This window comes from Citrus sinensis, chromosome 4 (assembly GCF_022201045.2).
Source record: "Citrus sinensis cultivar Valencia sweet orange chromosome 4, DVS_A1.0, whole genome shotgun sequence".
NCBI classification, from domain to species: Eukaryota; Viridiplantae; Streptophyta; class Magnoliopsida; order Sapindales; family Rutaceae; genus Citrus; species Citrus sinensis.
Genome location: NC_068559.1, coordinates 16,697,930 through 16,710,202, shown reverse-complemented (window position 1 = coordinate 16,710,202; position 12,273 = coordinate 16,697,930).

Below are 12,273 nucleotides of genomic sequence, written 5' to 3'. Positions count from 1 at the left end.
TTAAGTCTGATAATGGTGGCATAAAGTGACCAAAGGGGATTCTATTATGATGAAAGGTGAAAAGAGGAACGAGTTGTATGTGTTAGTTGGGTTTTTCATTATTGCAAGTGTTGTAATGACAGTAGAGTCTGACAAGATAAGTAGTCTTGAGTTTTGTGAGAATTGTGTCTTTGGGAAGGCACATAGAGCCAAGTTTCCAAAAAGGGCATATAGATCTAAGTGTGTCTTAAAATTTACTCAATCTGATTTGTGGGGGATAGCTCAAGTGCCATCTTTGTCAAGGGTAGATATTTTATGACCTTATTGATGATTGCTCAAGAAAAGTGTGGCTTTATATTCTGAAATCCAAAGATCAGGACTTAAAGAAATTTAAGGTTTGAAAAACATTTGTGGAAAATAAAAGTGGAAGGAAATTAAAGGCCTTAAGAATTGATAATGGCCTAGAGTTTTGCAACAAGGAGTTTGAAGACTACCATCAGAAGCATATAATTTTAAGGCATAAAACTGTCAAATTAACTCCTTAGCAAAATGGTTTAGCAGAAAGATTGAATAAGACCCATGTTGATAGAACCAAGTATATGTTGATTAATTCCAAAATTCCAAGAAGTTTCTAGGCAGAGGCTGTGAGTACAGCTTGTTATCTAGTCAACAAGAGTCCTTCATCAGCCATTGGTTTCAAAACACCTGACGAAATATGGTTAGGGAGGCCTGTAAAATATGATAATTCAGAATCTTTGGTTGTCCTGCTTATGCACATGTAAATCAAGGCAAACTTGAACTAAGAGACTTGAAAGGATTTTTTGTTGGCTATGTTGATGGTGTCAAAGGATATAGAATATGGTGTGAACAACATGGAAAATGCATTATCAGTAGAAATGTTATTTTCAATTAATCAGCTATGGTTAAGGCTAGAAAGGAAATAATAGAAGCTAATATGCATGTTGAAGGAGATGCGAATTAACCAACTGAGCCCTCTAAGCTTAAAAGGGAGTTTCTTGGAGCTAAGGATGAGGAAATGGATACATCAAATGCTGAAACTGGTCCATTTGATGAAATTAAAGCTACTGAAACACAAGAAACACAACAAATTAACCTACAGAGCTATCATCTAGCTAGAGACATAAGCAGAAGGCAAACCAGGTCACCTGTGAGGTATGGTTATACAGATTTGATTGCCTATGCACTGATGAGTGCAAAAGAAATGTCAATTGAGGAGCCTTTTAGCTATTCTAAGGCCATTGAAAGTGAGAACTGTGACAAATGGATTGAGGCAATGAGAAAGGAGATGGATTCTTTACAGAGAAATTAGATAGGGACACTTGTTCCAAATCCAAGTGACAAGAAGCTGGTTAACTGTAAGTGGATCTTTAAGAAAAAGAATGGCATCCCTAGAGTTGAACGTTCAAAATTCAAGGTAAGGCTTAGAGCCGGAGGTTTTATATAGAGAAAGAGTGTAGATTTCAATGAAATCTTCTCCCCTATTGTAAAATATGGTTCTATTAGAATTCTTTTAACTATGGCAACATTGCTTGTATAGAGCTTAAGCAAATGGATGTTAAAACTGATTTCCTAAATGGGAAGCTTGAAAAGCAAATTTTGATGACTCAGCCTGAAGGTTTTGTAAAGATAGGGAAAGAAAATCATGTTTACTTGCTGCATTAATCACTATATGGACTAAAACAATTTCTTAGAGAGTGGTACAAAAGATTTGATGAGTTCATAGTAACTAATGGTTACCACATGAGTAGGTATAATAACTTTTTTTACTATAGTGGCTCAGATTGAGGCAAAGTGATATATTTGCTTTCTTATGTAGATGATATATTGATTGCAAGCAGACACAAAACTGAGATTGAAAAGCTTAAAAAACTGATGAACCATAAATTTGAGATGAATGATATTGCCAGTGCCAAAACGATTCATAGGATGGAGATCACAAGGAATAAAGTGTCTAGTGTTCTTTTCTTAAGTTAAGAGATGTATGTTAATAAAGGTGTTAGAGAGGTTTTATTATGCAATAGTGCAAACCTGTTCTGACTTCTCTGGCTCTCAGTTCAAGTTGATTGTGTCTCAAGCATCAGATGCTGTCAAAGATAAGTTCAAGATGAAAGAAATACAATATGCACGGGTCGTGGGGAGCCTTATATATGCAATTGTGTGTATCAGACCTGATATAACTTATTCAATGGGTATAGTCAATAGATCTTAAGCTTTCCAATTAAGATCCATTGGGATGCTGTCAAATAGATATTAAGGTATCTCAGGGGTACCTCAAACCATGGCTTACTGTTTGGAAGATCAAGTTAAGCTGTGAGTGAAGTGGTGGGGTATGTAGGCTCTGACTTTGGTAGAGACTTTGATAAAAGGAAGTCAACCACTAGATATTTGTTCATGCTGAACAACTATATAATTAGTTGGAAATCATGTTTAAAGTTTGTGGTAGCTCTATATTCTATATAAGCTAAGTTTGTAGTAGTCACAGAAGCAACCAAGGAGTCTATGTGGCTTAAAAGTATCCTCAAGGAACTTTGGTTGAATAAAAAATTAGTTCAAATTTTCTGTGACATTCAAAATGCTATACAGTAGGCTAAGAATCAAATGTATCATGAGAGGTCTAAGCATATAGATGTGAAGCTACAATTCATTAGAGATAAAGTTGCAAAAGGGACTATGTTGATATCTAAGATTCATATAGATGTAAACCCAACGGACATGCTTACTAAAGTTCTTCCAACAGCTAAGTTTGAGTTATGTGTGAACGTGGTGGGCATCCTGCCTAAACCAAACTGAATTCATGAGTGGACCGCAATATTTAAAGGTTTTTTGAAGCACCTTTTATGATGTGCAATCAATTGAATCAGATTTGCAAGGTGGAGAGTGTGGAGATGTAGTTAACTGATTTTGGGGACTAAAGTGAAATCGAATGAGAGTTTTATGGGTCATTGTGTATATTGCACTCAGTTGGAGGGTGCTTACGAAAATTTCTGCTGACATGGCCTGGGTTGTTAAACTTTGTTACATGGTTTCTACAAATGTTCTAGAAACGAGATGCTGGCTTGTAGCATATGATATATAAGCCTTCTCTCACTCATTTCTTCTTCAATTAGAATAATTCTTCTTTACACGTGATTCTTGTAACTCTTCAGATGTGATATGTTTGTACTTAGTTTTGATTAATGAAAAAGTGTGCATTTTTTCTTCAAATCTGGTAACTTGTTCTTTATAATCCAATTCTTTTTATGTTCTTTACTCTGTTTTTCATCAATCTTGATTCCAAATCGATCTTGATTGATTAAAGATTGAAGTATTGAGTTAGTTCTTGTAATTAGCTATTTCAAATTATAAAAAAAATACAATACAAAATTTCTTAAGAAATAAGTTAGTAAGGTATGTGGAATACAGGATTACCTAAGATCCTATGATAATTTATCTAATCAATCCATTCGTTCAACATGAGTTACCAATTGAATTGATGTGGGCATATAAACATGGAAAATATGTGTTAGAAATAATATGAGAAGTTTTCTTATATTAACTGAAGTAAACTTTAATTCATCCCCCTCCCAATAACAATCTTTAGTCTACTCTCTAAGAGCATGAGAACCTCAATCTACACTAATTTTTGTTCAAAATATAGCTTAAATGAGGGGGGGGGGGGGCAAGTTGATGATCTTTTATTTATTTTCGTAGTAGTAAATAAGGGTGAATTGATTTTTTCACATTTTTTGTGGTAATTTGAAGATTCTCGGGGCATAAATTGAATTTACCCATAAATTGAATCAGGTAGTTTAGGAATATAAGATTTAGAAAAAAAATTAGATTACAATAAAAAAGGATCCAAATAGCCTCACCCTAAAAGAAAATAGACTTAAAATTTAAATATTACGTATGTTGCAAATATTAATTATGATCGCTTGATCATTATTAGCATTTCAATAAATTTCTCTCTCATAGATTGATTCAATGATCCGCTTAAAACAAAGCACAGCAAAAACACACACAAAAAACACATGACAAAACATTAGGTACTCATAGTGGATTAACTTCTTCTTTTATTAAAACACAGTTTCAATTTCACTACAATTAATCATTATCACAAAAGCATTGATAAAAGATAAAAGAAACAACTGATGATCAAAATCATTAACATTCCCTCCAAGGCATGTGTAGGTATAGTAACTTCTTGATCAAACAATTTTCGCTTGTAAGCCTAGGGAAAGAGAAAATGAAGCATCTGAAATAGCATGCATTTAGTGTTTGCCATTACAAGCATGATGAAACTGAGCTCTTTGACATTTTTTCAATTTCTTAATTAAATTCTAAACAGCTTAATTTGAACTAAAATGGATGTGTAGGAATTAGAAAGGCAGGGCTTCTATTTATATAAATGAATATTGAGAAATGAATTGTAGTGACCTTAATGTAATTAAAAAGAATCCAAAATGAAGCTTAAATAAATTACACTGAGTTTGTTTGAATAAACTATTGATTTTAATATCTTGATGCATTCAGAAGGTAATTTCAGCATATATTTAATTAATTTTATCATTTCTTATTATTTTGTTTAGTTTATTATTAGATTTTTTCTCTTTATATCAATCGTCAGGCAATTCTTTTTAGTAGATAAAGATATTTTTATAAATGACGTTCTCCAATGAAATTAACCACATCCTATATTTTATACAAGCCGTTGGCGCAATATAATGCTAGATATTTCCGTGGATATGCAATAAAGCCTTTATAAATTAATAATCTCAAAATCATGCAATATCTATTAATATAAAGAGATATTGATATTAATTATGAAACAACTCGCCCGAAACCACACGAGCCAAATGTACTTGATATTCTATAACATAATTGACAATATTCCATTTAATAAGTATTATGCCGTATCTCTCCCCTATGGATGTAATATTTCCAACCTACAATTTATAAAACAAACACTCCTAAAATAGTTCAATACACAACCAACCTCCACATTCAACTTCCCTAATCAAAATACCAGTTATGATCCGAGCATTCGAATGTCAAAATAGAATAGGTTATACTTAATCACAAATTATAACAAAATTATACAATCTAAAATATCCTAACAAAAATATCTACAACTCCGAACACCATCAAGTGGCCATATTTCTAAAATAACTATCGTTGCTGGGCCGACTGCTGTATTTGAGTGATTAAACTCACTTAGTGATAAATTAAATCAATTGTTTCTAAATGAAAATATGTATTCTTTTATTTATTTGCGATGGCTACTTTGGCTTTAATTTAATATATGTTTTTGAAATTTAGATATTTCATTATTTTTGTTATATAACTAAATAATATAGTATTTATACTTGATTGGTGACTTAAAAATGATAATATGTTAGTTTGTTAATTTTTATGCAGCTAGTATGATAAGAAACAATTTTTGATGAGATAATAGTGAAAGCAGAGATAACAACAAGATTAATCATTTAATGATGCAAAATATGGGCTTCATCATGTTGGCTCCTGCAAATTCAAGACCTAGATGTGGTTACCACTAAGAATAACAATGTTGTCAGTTTCAACTTTTCTTTTCCTGTCATTCTGTTGTAATGCTCTTAAAATGTTATGAATTAAACAAATCAAGTTCCTAATCACACGCTCTTATTATATAGGAAGCATCATAAAAAGACGAAATAAATTCTCAAATTGTGTGGTCAAAAAGACTTAAGGCAATGAATTAAGTCTTTTGATCAAGTTTGGGGATTCAAGCTTGCTGTGTGGATTAAATAGAGAAGTAGAAACAAGTGGATAACAAGTCAAATGAAGCTAATAACAATGCTTCTTTAATTTTGTCATCGTATTAGGGGACTTGCAGGTAAACTTTTAGCTAGCCTGCTGATGAAGCTTAAAAATGTCGAAGATTTTTAGTTTCATCATCATGGCTTTGCTTGTAGTGGCAAACACTAAAGCCACACCTATTTCAGCATGTTGCACTCGCCAAGAATCGAACCCAAATGCTTTATTTTCCTTTAATCCTACAGCATCACCTGACATTATTGATTGCTCAGGGCTTACAAGGGAAGAGTGTTTGATCAAGAAGTTAAAAAAGGCTCTCAAAAACTATATATACCCTTGTTCCCAAGAGGATGCAAATGAATTTGATAATTAGTTATTCCTTTTATCTTCTATGAGTGCTTTTGCAATAATGAGCAATTGCCGTGGAATTAAAACTGTGTTTTAGTAAAAGAAGAAATTAATTCATTATGAGTACGCAATATTATGTCATGTGTTTTTTGTGCGTGCATCTAGTGCTATTAACTCGTACAAATTCAAGACCCAGATGTGGTTAGCACGAAGAATAACATGAAGAATTAATTAGTACAAGGAATTTTCATCAAGTAGTTAGTATTCAACTTTTCTTGCTTTGTCTCTCTTCTGTAATGCTTTTGAGATGACAAATATAAGCTCTAATTCGCACATTCTTATTAGATAAGAAGCACTATAAAAAGAAGAAATAAATTCTCAAAGTGGGCAACCAAAACGACTTGAGAATATGAATAAACTCTTTGGACAAGAAGGGGATTGAACACTGCTGTGTGGATTGAATAGAGAAGTAAGAGTAAAGAGATAATGAGTCCAATGAAGCTAGCAGTTAATGTTCTTGTACCTCGGTCATAGTAATGGGGACTTGGATGCAAACTAGTAGCTAGCTTGCTAATGAATTCCTCTTTTTGCGAACTTGAGCAATTGCCAAGGTAGCCAATATGCTTGGTGTGTGCAACATTGTAAAAACTGATATGCTTGTTGAAAGCGGATTGAATTAATGGTAATAAAGATAGACGATGGTTGTGGTGGTGATGAGAGAGAAAAAAAAAACTTAAACAAGTTTAATTTAAAAACAAATGGGATTAATCGGAAGGTGGGATCAAATACTGCTACTCTTTTTTTTTTTTTGCCAGAAATAACATTGCTAGGCCAAGACCCATGAGCCTTAGATTTATTTTTCTTTCTTAATTGATTGAGTGACAAATTGAGTGATAAATAAACTAGAAGAAGCTTGCAAGGCTCCAATGCTTAGTATGATACCAATTAGATTTAATGATGTTTCAATTTCTATTTGTCAAAGAATATAGTTGTGTAACATAATTAACATTATGTCAAAAATTTTGAAACAAACTTTTTCAACATCGAAATTAGATCTGCGACAAATTGTACCAAGCCATGCTTGGGTAGCCAATTCTCTAAACATATTTAATAACAACATTCTTAATAAATTAGTTAGTAAGGTATGTAGAATACATTGATTCACTAAGATTCTACGATAATTTATCTAATCAATCCATTCGTTCAACATGAGTTGCCAATTGAGTTTTTAATTTAATTTGTGGCTAAGAGCTGTTGCAAGTGTTTATGGTTGAAAATTTGTTGCATCTCCAAATAGGTCATCAAAATATTATTTATTCGGCAATCCTGCATCTATAACAAGAGTTGATGAATCAAGATTGATTGATATAGACATATCAATGGAGCAAAAACGATTCAGAAATAATATCAAACATATTGTTATATTAATCAAGGTAAACTTTAATTCATCCCCCTCCAAACAACAATCTTTAATTTACCCTTCAAAAGTATGAAAGCCTTGATCTGCACCAATTTTTGTTCAAATGCCAAGTTTATGAACTTTTATTTGTTTTTGTAGTAGTAAATAGAGGTGAATTGATTTTTTTCACATTTTTTGTGGTAAATTAAAGATTCTCGAGGCAAAAGTTGAATTTACCCATAAATTAAATCGGATAGTCTAGTAATATAAGGTTTAGAAAAAATTAAATTTTGATAAAAATAAGATCCATATAGCCTCACCCTAAAAGAAAATAGATTGAAAATTTAAATATTACGTATGGTACTAACATTATAATTATGATCACTTGATCAACATTAGCGTTTCAACTAATTTCTCTCTCATAGATTGATTCAATGATATGTATAAAACAAAGCACACCAAAAACACACACAAAAAACACATGACAAAACATTAAGTAATCATGATGGATTAATTTCTTCTTTTATTAAAACATAGTTTTAATTTCACCACAATTAATCATTATCGCAAAAGCACTGAAAAAGATAAAAGAAACAACTGATTATAAAAATCATTTACATTCCCCCAAGGGCATGGGTAGATATGGTAACTTCTCGATCAAACAATTTTTGCTTGTAAGCCTAGAGAATTGGAAAATGAAGCATCTGGGTTAGCATGCTTTTAGTGTTTGCCACTACAAGCATGATGAAATAGAACTCTTTGACATATTTTCAATTTCTTCAGTGAATTCTTAACAGCCTAATGTGAATTAAAATTGATGTGTAGGAATTGGAAAGGCATGAGCCTCTATTTATATAAAGGAATATTGAGAAATGTGTTGCAATGCCTTAATGTAATTGAAAAGATTACAAAATTAAGCTTAAATAACGTATGCTGCGTAGGTTTTAATAAACTATTGATTTTAATTTCTTGTCGCATAATGAAGGTAATTTCAATCGTCAAGCTATTCTATTGATTTTATCATTTTTTATTATTTTGTTTAGTTTATTATTAAATTTTCTTCTCTTTATATCAATCGTCAAGCTATTCTTTTTAATATCTAAAGATATTTCTAGAATGACGTCCTCGAATGAAATTAACCACATCCTATTTTTTAGGCAGACCATTAGCGTAATACAATGCTAGATATTTGTATGGATACACAATAAAGCCTCTATAAATTAATATCAGAATCATACAATTTCTATTAATATAAAGAGATACTGATATTAATTAATCTATAAGTTAATAATCTTTTAATTTATAGAGTGTATATACAATTAAGTGAACATATATTTAATCAACTAGATAATTCGTAGTATTTTACCAACATAGCCAATTCAAAATTAATTAATCCCCTAAATATAGATTACAATTAACAAAAAAAAAAGAGAATTTCTGTTGTTTTGAATTCAGCAGGAATAAGTAATATCATAGATGAGATCCCACTATATTTAGATTTGAAGAAAACAAATAATAATCGAGTCATGTTTTATTTAATAACATATTATAACAATTATGTTTGTAAGCCTAGCAAATTATTATTTTATAATAAGAATGTGACCATACAATTATAAAACATAATCTCTTATACAACTTATTGATTGATTAATATCAATATCGCTTTAAATTAATAGATGTTGTATGATTTCTTTATTATTAATTTATAGAAGTATTACTGTATATCCATGCAAACATATAGGATTGATTGTGTCACTGGCTTGCTTAAAATAGGATGTGGTTAATTTCGTTGGAGGGCGTGGATTGTAGAAATGTCTTTACATATTAAAAAAATAGCCTGACGATGATATAATAAGAAAGAATCTAATAATAAACTAAACAAAATAAAAACACTAAAAACGATCAAATTAATTTAATGTATGTTAAAATTGTCGTCGTAATGCAACATGATATTAAAGTCAATAGTTAATTTAAATAAACACAACATAATTTATTTAATCCTCATTTATGGAATCTTTCAATTCCATTAAAGTCACTGCAACTCGTTTCTCATTATTCATTCATATAAATAGAGACTTATGCTGCCATGATTGATGTAGATCTCTTATACTTCTAATTAAGTTATTGATAATTCACCTAAGAAATAGAAATATGTCGAAGAGCCTTAGTTTCATCATCTTGGCTTTGCTCGTAGTGGCAAACACTGAAAGTAGACTTATTTTAGCCAATCATATTGGCCAAGGATCTACAGCAGATGCGTCATTTTCCAGTAATCCTATAGCATAACCAGACATTGTTGATTGCTCAGGGATTACAAGGGAAGAGTGTTTGATTGCGAAGCTAAAGAAAGCTCTCGAAGACTATATCTATCATTGTCCCCCGGGGGGATGCAAATGATGTTGATAATAAGTTATTTCTTTTATCTTTTATGAGTGCTTTTGCAACAATGATCAAGTGTAGTGAAATTGAAACTATATCTTAATAAAAAAAAGAAACTAATCCATTATAAGTGTGCAATGTTATGATATGTGCCTTTTGTGCGTGCATCTGACGCTATTTTGTTGTATACAAATCGTTAACTCAATCAATGAGAGAGTAATCTGTTGAAATACTAATAATGATCATTATTACTGTGTTAGTACTAGTAATATTTGAACGTTCAATCCATTTTCTCTTCGGATGAGGCTGCATCCTCGCAAAAAGGGGAAAAAAACCCTTGTATTTTATCGAAATCTTATATTACAAAACTGTTTGAGTTAATTTCAGGGAAAAATTCAATTTAATTGCTAATTTACGTATATACTTCAATTTAAATTATGAAAATATCAATTTTACCCCAAGAAACGTGAACACATCATCTTACCCTTTTTTATTACTAAAAAAATAGATTAAAAAATTCATTTACGCTTATGTTCTAATCAAAAATTGAGGTAAGTTGCGGTTTTCACGATTTTGAAGGGTAAATTGAAGATTTTTATTTGCAGGAGAATGAATTGAAGTTCGCCCAGTTAATATAACAAAATTTTCCTATTATTCTGGCACATATTGACCTCATCTACTAAAAAAACAAAAGTCTTTCTCTAATTAGATGCAATGTTGTCATGGCGGATTCACAAATTGTGTTCAAGATGAAAAAAAATTAATGCAAGTAAATGGACAATTTGTTGGCTAAGCCGCACAACAGAAGTCACATGTAATTGTTACCATAATTTTAATTTCATCACTTGAAAATAAAAATATTGGCTTTTAATTTCTTTTATTTTATGTTATTTTATTTCATTTAAGAAAAACTTGTTAATAATTACAAAATTGTTTCAAGCAGTTGCTTCTAAATACAAATATGTACTATTTTATTTATTTGCGATGGCTAGTTTGGCTTTAATTTAAGATTTGTCTTTGAAATTTAGATATTTCTTTATTCTTGTTATATAACTAAATAATATAATATTTATACTTGATTGATGACTTAAAATGATAATATGTTAGTTTGTTAATTTTTATGCAGCTAGTATGGTAAGAAATTGTTTTTGATAAGACAATAGTGAAAACAGAGATAACAATAAGATTAATCACTTAATGATGCAAAATATAGGCTTTATCATGTTGGCTCCTGCAAATTTAAGACCTAGATGTTGTTATTACTAAGAATAACAAGTAGGAATTTTAATTAGTGTTGTCAGTTTCAGCTTTTCTTTTTCGGTCTTTCTATTGTAATGCTATTGAGATGTTATGAATTAAACAAATACAAGTTCTTAATCACACGCTCTTATTAGATGGGAAGCATCATAAAAAGAAGAAGCAAATTCTCAACTAGATAATTCGTAGTATTTTACCAACATAGCCAATTCAAAATTAATTAATCCCCTAAATATAGATTACAATTAACAAAAAAAAAAGAGAATTCCTGTTGTTTTGAATTCAGCAGGAATAAGTAATATCAGAGATGAGATCCCACTATGTTTAGATTTGAAGAAAAACAAATAATAATCGAGTCATGTTTTATTTAATAATATATTAAAACAATTATGTTTGTAAGCCCAGTAAATTATTATTTTATAGTAAGAATGTGACCATACAATTATAAAACATAATCTCTTATACAACTTATTGATTGATTAATATCAATATCTCTTTAAATTAATAGATGTTGCATGATTTATTTATTATTAATTTATAGAAGTATTACTGTATATCCATGCAAATATACAGGATTGATTGTGTCACTGACTTGCTTAAAATAGGATGTGGTTAATTTCGTTGGAGGGCGTGGCTTCTAGAAACGCCTTACATATTAAAACAATAGTTTGACGATTGATATAATGAGAAAGAATCTAACAATAAACTAAACATAATAATAACACTAAAAACGATCAAATTAATTTAATGTATGTTAAAATTGTCGTCGTAATGCAACATGATATTAAAGTCAATAGTTAATTTAAACAAACACAACATAATTTATTTAATCCTCATTTATGGAATCTATCAATTCCATTAAAGTCACTGCAACTCGTTTCTCAATATTCATTCATATAAATAGAGACTTATGCTGCCCTGATTGATGTAGATCTCTTATACTTCTAATTAAGTTATTGATAATTCACCTAAGAAATAGAAATATGTCGAAGAGCCTTAGTTTCATCATCTTGGCTTTGCTCGTAGTGGCAAACACTGAAAGTAGACTTATTTTAGCCAATCATATTGGCCAAGGATCTACCGCAGATGCGTCATTTTCCAGTAATCCTACAGCA